The sequence below is a fragment of the Conger conger genome, chromosome 14 (assembly GCF_963514075.1).
Source record: "Conger conger chromosome 14, fConCon1.1, whole genome shotgun sequence".
NCBI classification, from domain to species: Eukaryota; Metazoa; Chordata; class Actinopteri; order Anguilliformes; family Congridae; genus Conger; species Conger conger.
Genome location: NC_083773.1, coordinates 2,507,115 through 2,514,036, shown reverse-complemented (window position 1 = coordinate 2,514,036; position 6,922 = coordinate 2,507,115). Strand labels below are relative to the sequence as shown.

Below are 6,922 nucleotides of genomic sequence, written 5' to 3'. Positions count from 1 at the left end.
TTTATTCTATGACAGTACCGGCACGAATGGTATACTAAAGGAGTAAATGACTGAAAGACCAAAATCACCTAGCCCTAATTGACCTCAATAATCACATTCTGAATACCCACTTAAAATGTTTGTTAACTTCAATATCATACCACTGCAAATCTGATTACAAATTTCAAATGAAATACTTTTACAGAAAAAAACTAAAATTGCTATGGATTCTCAATGGAATTATATTCCTAAAATGATATACTGCACTCTCAGAAGCAAAGGTTCCAAAAGGCTGCTCCACCAGGGAATCCTATTGCATAGATATATATATGATTTTGTGGCAGATAGTTAATTTTGTTGGCAAGTAGACATGTTTGTAAGCAAGCAAGTACAGCGAGTGAGGCGCTTCAATAAGCACCCTCCTGTTCCCCTCGGGAAGAATCACCCCTTTGGGGCAAGTTACTGCATCGCTGTGCATTTACCTTTGCTTATATCATGGGTTCGATGAATACTCGACTGTGGTCAAATAACCGTGTGTATATACTGTAACATTATTATACCAAGTAAATCATCAGAGCTCTTCTTCCTACTTATTCAAACACAGTTCCAAATTTTACAACAAATGTGCATGGCACATGATTTGTGAGACTACAGACATTTAATTTCTGGTCTATTGATAAGCAAATACAGTACAATCAGACTTCTGGTTGGGATGGGAACTTCATCCCAGATGTGTGCATATGATGAGAACCACAGGGCTCACCCCAGTTTATTCCTTACTCTCTCTCACACACACACACACACACACACACACACACACACACACACATACACACACACAATATATATATATATTTTCAATTTCCACAAGAGATCAAAAACTCAGATTTAATCTAAAAATCAGCCGCTGGATGTCATGTTCAAGCATCACAATTACTTATTATTATTAAAAAATTGGCTGTTTCAAGTAAAGATTTACTTACTTTTGAATAAATCTTCAATACATCTTTGAAGGAGAGCTGTACTACAATACGAGCTAGAAGAGCACTGGAGTTGACTATTGAAGGCACATCAAACCCAACTCTGCAGTAAATGTCCGAGCACACCCTGACAAACAGAAAAGCTCTGAGTGAGCAGCTGCATCAGCATTTCATCTTCATAGACCCACCCTATGGATCAAGTGCACCAGTTTTATTAAACGTGTGTAACCACTTCTGAATGTTAGTTTCCAATCTATTTTTGACCATATCATATCTCAAAGGGAATAGAGATCTTTGTATCATGACAAAATAAGTATGTATCAAAATAGGTCACTGCTGGATCCATGCTGGCTAAATTATTTGGAAAATATAAAAGTATAAGGGCATACTGTACTTTTGAAACTTAAATTTGCCTTTCACAAAGTCAAAGGATGGTTACCGAACTCAATAACTGCTGTTAAGGACAATGGGTCTCGTTCACAAAACATGCGTAAGATCAGATTTGAATATTAGCTGTGCTCACTAACACTTCCACAAACATTTTGCCATTTATCTTTTTTATCTGAATTTGTCCTTTGGTAAGATCAAAATCTACATCCGTCTGGAAAAACACAAAGGCATGTGGATAAAATGTTTCTAATTACAATGTTTTATTATTATTGCAGTCATTTACAAATACTGTGACATAGCAAGGCTGCTACACATCTGTCAGTCAACTGTTGTTATATTTTTACATGATTTTACATAATTTCAGCGCTGTTGGAGCATGTTTGCAAAGTTTACATTTGGTTTTATTGTCTGATATCTGCTCAAAGTTAGACTAAGGGCTCTATTTTCCAGCCGACATCTAGCGTCTTGCGAGCTGGTCGATTTACAAACACTGGGTACGGTATTTAGTTCACCCATCTGTAATGAGAAAAATGGCATAATGTAACTTGAACAATCCAAATGCTTAATCAGCCAATCATGTGGCAGCAACTAAATTGACAGACATGGTCAAGAGGTTCCGCTGTTTCTTAGAGCAAATGTCAGAATGTGGAAGAAATGTGATCTAAGTGACTATCACCATGGATTGACTGTTGGTGGCAGACAGGGTGGTTTGAGTATCTCAGAAATTCCTGGGATTCATACACTCAACAATCTCTAGAGTTTGCAGAAAATGGTGCGAAAAACAAAAAAACATCCATTGAGCAGCAGACCTGTGGGCAATGAGAGAGGTCAGAAGAGAAGAGCCAGACTGGTCTAAGCTGCCAGGAAGGTGACAGTAATGCAAATAACCACATATTACAACAGTGGTATGCAGAAGAGCAACACAAACGTCAAACCTTTGGTTACAGCAGCAGAAGACAAAGTGTAAAAAATAAGTCAAATAAATACCTCACAGAGTGTTTGTCTGGCGAAGATGAGGATGAGGGGAACATGTGTGACAGATGTTTTGAGATGTTTTGCTGGTTTTTGAGAAAGGTGATGAACAAGATAGAGAAGAAAGACTGTCCTGTTTGTCCAACGTGAGAAAATGTTATATGATGAACCACATGAACATGTTTAATCACATGTGATTAAACATATCACAAATTTGGTGCATGATAAAACATCAGTTAAAGTTGGGTTTAAAAACATAAATAATTATAACCCATTTTTCCATCTTGATTTTTCATGGGTTGCATTTTGAAGGGTGAATGAAGCACATGTTGGTTGTGCTTGTGTCAGCTCAACTCTTTAGTGCTTTGAGGTGTTGACACTCTGGAAATTTGTTGATGGAACCTGCACCCAGTTTTATTTCATGGTAAACATCTAAGACATGCAACAGTCCTGCAACAGTACACCAGTGACATTTCACGGCTTCTCCTCAGCTAAACCGGGCTCCTTCCTGGTGCCAGGACCCTTTAACAACATGGATTTGGCCCAGCTTAAATAGTAAGGAAATGTCGGGACTTTCTCACATGAAGTAATGTCCTACATTTGAAATCCAGTTCTGGTTTTCAAATTAGTGTGAATACAGATAATTCTCTCTTGGTCTCCTCTCTCTTTGAGACCTTCGCACCTGTGTTTCCTCCTGTGCTGGGACTTGACTAACATCCTGGTCACTGGAATCAGCGGTATCCAACAGTTTCACAGTCTCTTGTTGTGCAGGTTCCTCCACCGCAGACGTTCTAACTGCACTCTTACGTTGGAATTCATCTACATCAGAATCTAGTGTGGGTTGGTTTCCAGTTTTTTTTAGTAACACTTGGTACTGACCTCCAACCCATTTCCCTTGGATGGTGTCTGAGCCTGTGAGATTAATAATAGTCCTCCCCCTCACCGGAGCTTCCTGTCTCTGATGTCTCCACTGCTACAAGCTCTCTGGTGGGCCGCCCGCCTTTGCCAATTCCTTCGCTTTGGGGGGTAAACAGGAGCCGATTCTTCCAGCGTTAAGAAATTACACGGCGTCAACATATTGCGGTGAAGAATTCTACTTGCCCGGGCCACACTCTGGTTTTACCTCCTAAACTGGGCTATCCTCCCCTTTTTGCGTCACGACAATGTATACCTTTTCTTCCCAGTAGGAACACAATTTCCCAGGTCCTCTGACATATTCCTCACCTGGACCCTGTCACCAGCCGTAAGGACAGGACTTGGTCTTTTGTGGTCATAATATGCTTTAGCTCTTGCCGCGGATTTCTGGATCGACCTGGATGCAATGTCATATGCCTCCCTCATCTGTTGCTGCCACCTCTTGGCATACACCTGGTGTGTTTTTGCCTCCTCTTTCTTTAGAGCAAAAATTACATCAATTGGTAAGCGAGGTGCACTTCCAAATCACAGATAAAAAGGTGCATTGGCAAAAAACCAGTGGCGTCGCTTGTTGTGCAACTGTAGGCATGAATGACTGTGCTCAAATATTCACTCCAATTTGTTTTCTTTTCTCATTCTAGCATTTTCAATGTTGACAACAGGGTCCTATTAAACCTCTCTGCAGGATTTCCCTGTGGGTGGTAGGGAGTCGTTTTGGAATTTCCCATTCCTGTGTACTTTGGCTAATTTCTGAACAACTGGTTCTCAAATTATTTTCCTTGATCATAGTGAATTTTGTGAGGAAATCCCAATTTTGAAGCAAACAGACTTTGGTTATGAAATGTTCAATGTCTCTGCAGTCCACCCCTAAGTGTCCCATTTCCGAATGAAGATGCTTGTAAACAAGTTCCTTGTACTGTTCGGGCAGCACTATCTGGGTGCCAGTGGCTGTTTTCCGATTAAGCAGACCCTCCTGAGATATATGAAGCTTGTTCCACTCGGGTAACAGCGGTTTCATTTTTGCAGTTTCCTGACTCATTGTTTTTCGGTCTGGTTTCTCACCAGTCTGCTTAAGTTGTAACAGCCTAGCTATGGTGTTATCCTGACGCTGAGCTTGTAACAGTTGGTGTTACTTGCACCTTTGTTCTACTCTCTGGCTCCCCAATTAATTATTGGACTGCCAGATGGCCAGATGGCTGAAATCCAATCAATCAGCCCTTTTAGTCTTTGGGTCTATCAAGGGAATTTCTGTGCCACTGGCCGCTCTCAAAGTCAACTGTTCATCATCTTGTATAATGTCACTGATAGGCTTAAGAGGTATACGAGGCAGGTACTTTGACTTCCATTCCTCACTCAGAATGGGTACCTGTGCTGGACTGCGGCTTTCAGGGATATCAGGGGAACTGTGCTCCTCACTCACATCCTTGTGGGACACTACTGCTGAAGAGGTCATGGCTGGTCCCATAATCATGACCTGCGCTGATGGTCTCCCTGCATTTTCCACTCAGCCCGGTGCCTATCATTGCCACACTTGAAACAGTGGTTACAGTTCTGGGTATTACCATGCTGACAGTCAATACGTTGCCTTTTTACCCTCCTAAGGTCTGTAGTTTCAGGTTTTGATCTGACTTGTTCTGCATTCATTCTCTCCTGTTAGACACTAAAGATGCCACATGACCAGTCAGCTCTCTTATTGCAGCGATATTCTCGTCCGTTTTAGAAAACAGAGGATTTTCTTTGGTTTGTTTTGTGGTCTTGCTTGGGACCAACTCAACATGAGCAGTACAGTCATTTCTAGAGTTTGCAAAGAATGGTGCAAAAAAACAAAAAGAAATCCAGTGAGCAGCAGCTCTGCAAACAGAAACACCTTGTTAATGAGAGAGGTCTGAGGAGAAGGGCCAAACTGGTCAAAGCTGACAGGATGCTGACCGCAACACAAATAACCACACATTACAACAGTGGTATGCAGAAGAGCATCTCAGAACACAAATCGCATCAAACTTGAAAGTGGATAGGCTACAGCAGCAGAAGTTAGTAAAAAATAATAATAATAAGTCTAATAAATACCTAATAAAGTGCTTGGTGAGTGTGTACAAGTCACTTCTTAGCAAGAAGGTAACACGTCTGTGTGGGTTCATTCTGGGTACTCTGGTTTCCTCCCACAGTAAAAAGACATGTCCCATTGCAGTACAAATGAAAGTCATTTTATCACTTGCCTAATAGTCAAATTAAGAGCAACTGCCTATATCTGATGTTATTGAATATGTAGTGAATGAATTGCTGAAAATGATGAAAACGGGTTGAGACAACTAGTCAGCTTAAGGGGAAGTTGTTGTTTTTTTCTGCCACCTCAATTTTCACCTCAGCAGCTGCAACTGGTTGGCCAATACATCTGTGCCTGGCAGATTGAATGTTTTTAATGTCTTTCTTTAACTGAGCTCCCGACATTTTCAATCACCAGATAGCTTGTTTTCAGCTAGCCTACAATGGCATCTTTTTGGATGACCAAGAGAAAGGACCTACTGACTGATCTATCTGCAGAGAAATCCAAATTATCGTATATGCCATCACCGATTTTCCAATTGGAACAGCTCAAAGAGTACCATAGAGGAGATAGTGGAAAAAGGGCACAGCGTACTATAAGGGATTGGGAGCTGGGCTTTACTGTAGAATCCAATACTGCAGATTATGCACGAGTGATAAATTCTTACATAATACCAACATCAACACAATTTAAAAAAAACCGACTCAACCCACCCATCTAAATATCAGAAAGTCGCTTAATTTTGTCTAATGACTTATTCTCAATAAACATCACAGTGCTTACATGTTCTGATTACGCCAATCAGTTATATTAGCATTTCATCTTTGTAATGAAACAAATATCAAATTCACCTTGTTCACTGAACATTTTTGGTAATATATTATCTAGTACTGTCCTATAATAACAAAAATATTACCAAAATTGTCCATTTGATCACTTGTTGGCTAAATGCCTTGGGAATGGTGTCAGATGGAAGGTAATGCTGTATGCTAAGATGAGAATTGTCTGCAGCATAGTCAATAAATAATAAATGATGAATTATGTCAACAACTTTGCAACTACAAACCCCAAGCCACCATTATAAAATCTGATATTGTTCTAGCACTACTAAACAAAAAAAGAATGAGGTTGAATATTAATGGAGATTAATAATGTTCTGCTAGTTGAGTAAGCAGCTATATTTGTATTTACAAGTACATCTTTCAAGGATATCAAGTATCACATTTATTTGATTTATGAGCCTGTCAGGCATCATATGCATGACATCTTTTGCCAGTACTATATCATCTTTCTGAAGGCGTAGCTCAGAAATGACTGAGCTCTCTCAAAGTTAAAGACATTTAATCCAGATAAAGTAGATAATACAGGGGAAGCTGGTGATGGCCCAGAGAGTATGCTAGGGCGGCCTGTAGTGTAGTGGTTAAGGTAAATGAGGAGGACAAGAAGAACGTCCACAGACTGCAGGACCTGGTGGACAAGCTGCAGCTCGATGCAAAGGCCTACAAGAGGCAGGCTTAATAAGAGCGGCTTGTGTGCGATTTACATTAACTTTGACATTCATGGTCGAGATAGTAATGGGTGTTTTGTTCTATTTCAAATTCATTTAAAAATATAGTTTTCAGGATCAGAAAAGATGAGAATA

At 40.2% G+C, this 6,922-nt stretch overlaps 1 long non-coding RNA gene across 22 annotated transcripts in view; it reads right to left on the bottom strand.

Annotated features, from left to right (window-relative positions):
• Nucleotides 1-6,922, bottom strand: part of LOC133109589 (uncharacterized) — a 187,890-nt gene that overhangs the window by 39,038 nt on the left and 141,930 nt on the right. Inside the window, exon 13 of one of the 22 annotated variants that reach the window (XR_009704755.1) lies at nt 1,586-5,087. The exons of the other annotated variants lie outside the window; for them this stretch is intronic. This is a non-coding gene — a long non-coding RNA (uncharacterized LOC133109589). Of the gene's footprint in view, nt 1-1,585; nt 5,088-6,922 lie in introns of those variants that run through there. 22 annotated transcript variants of the gene reach the window in all.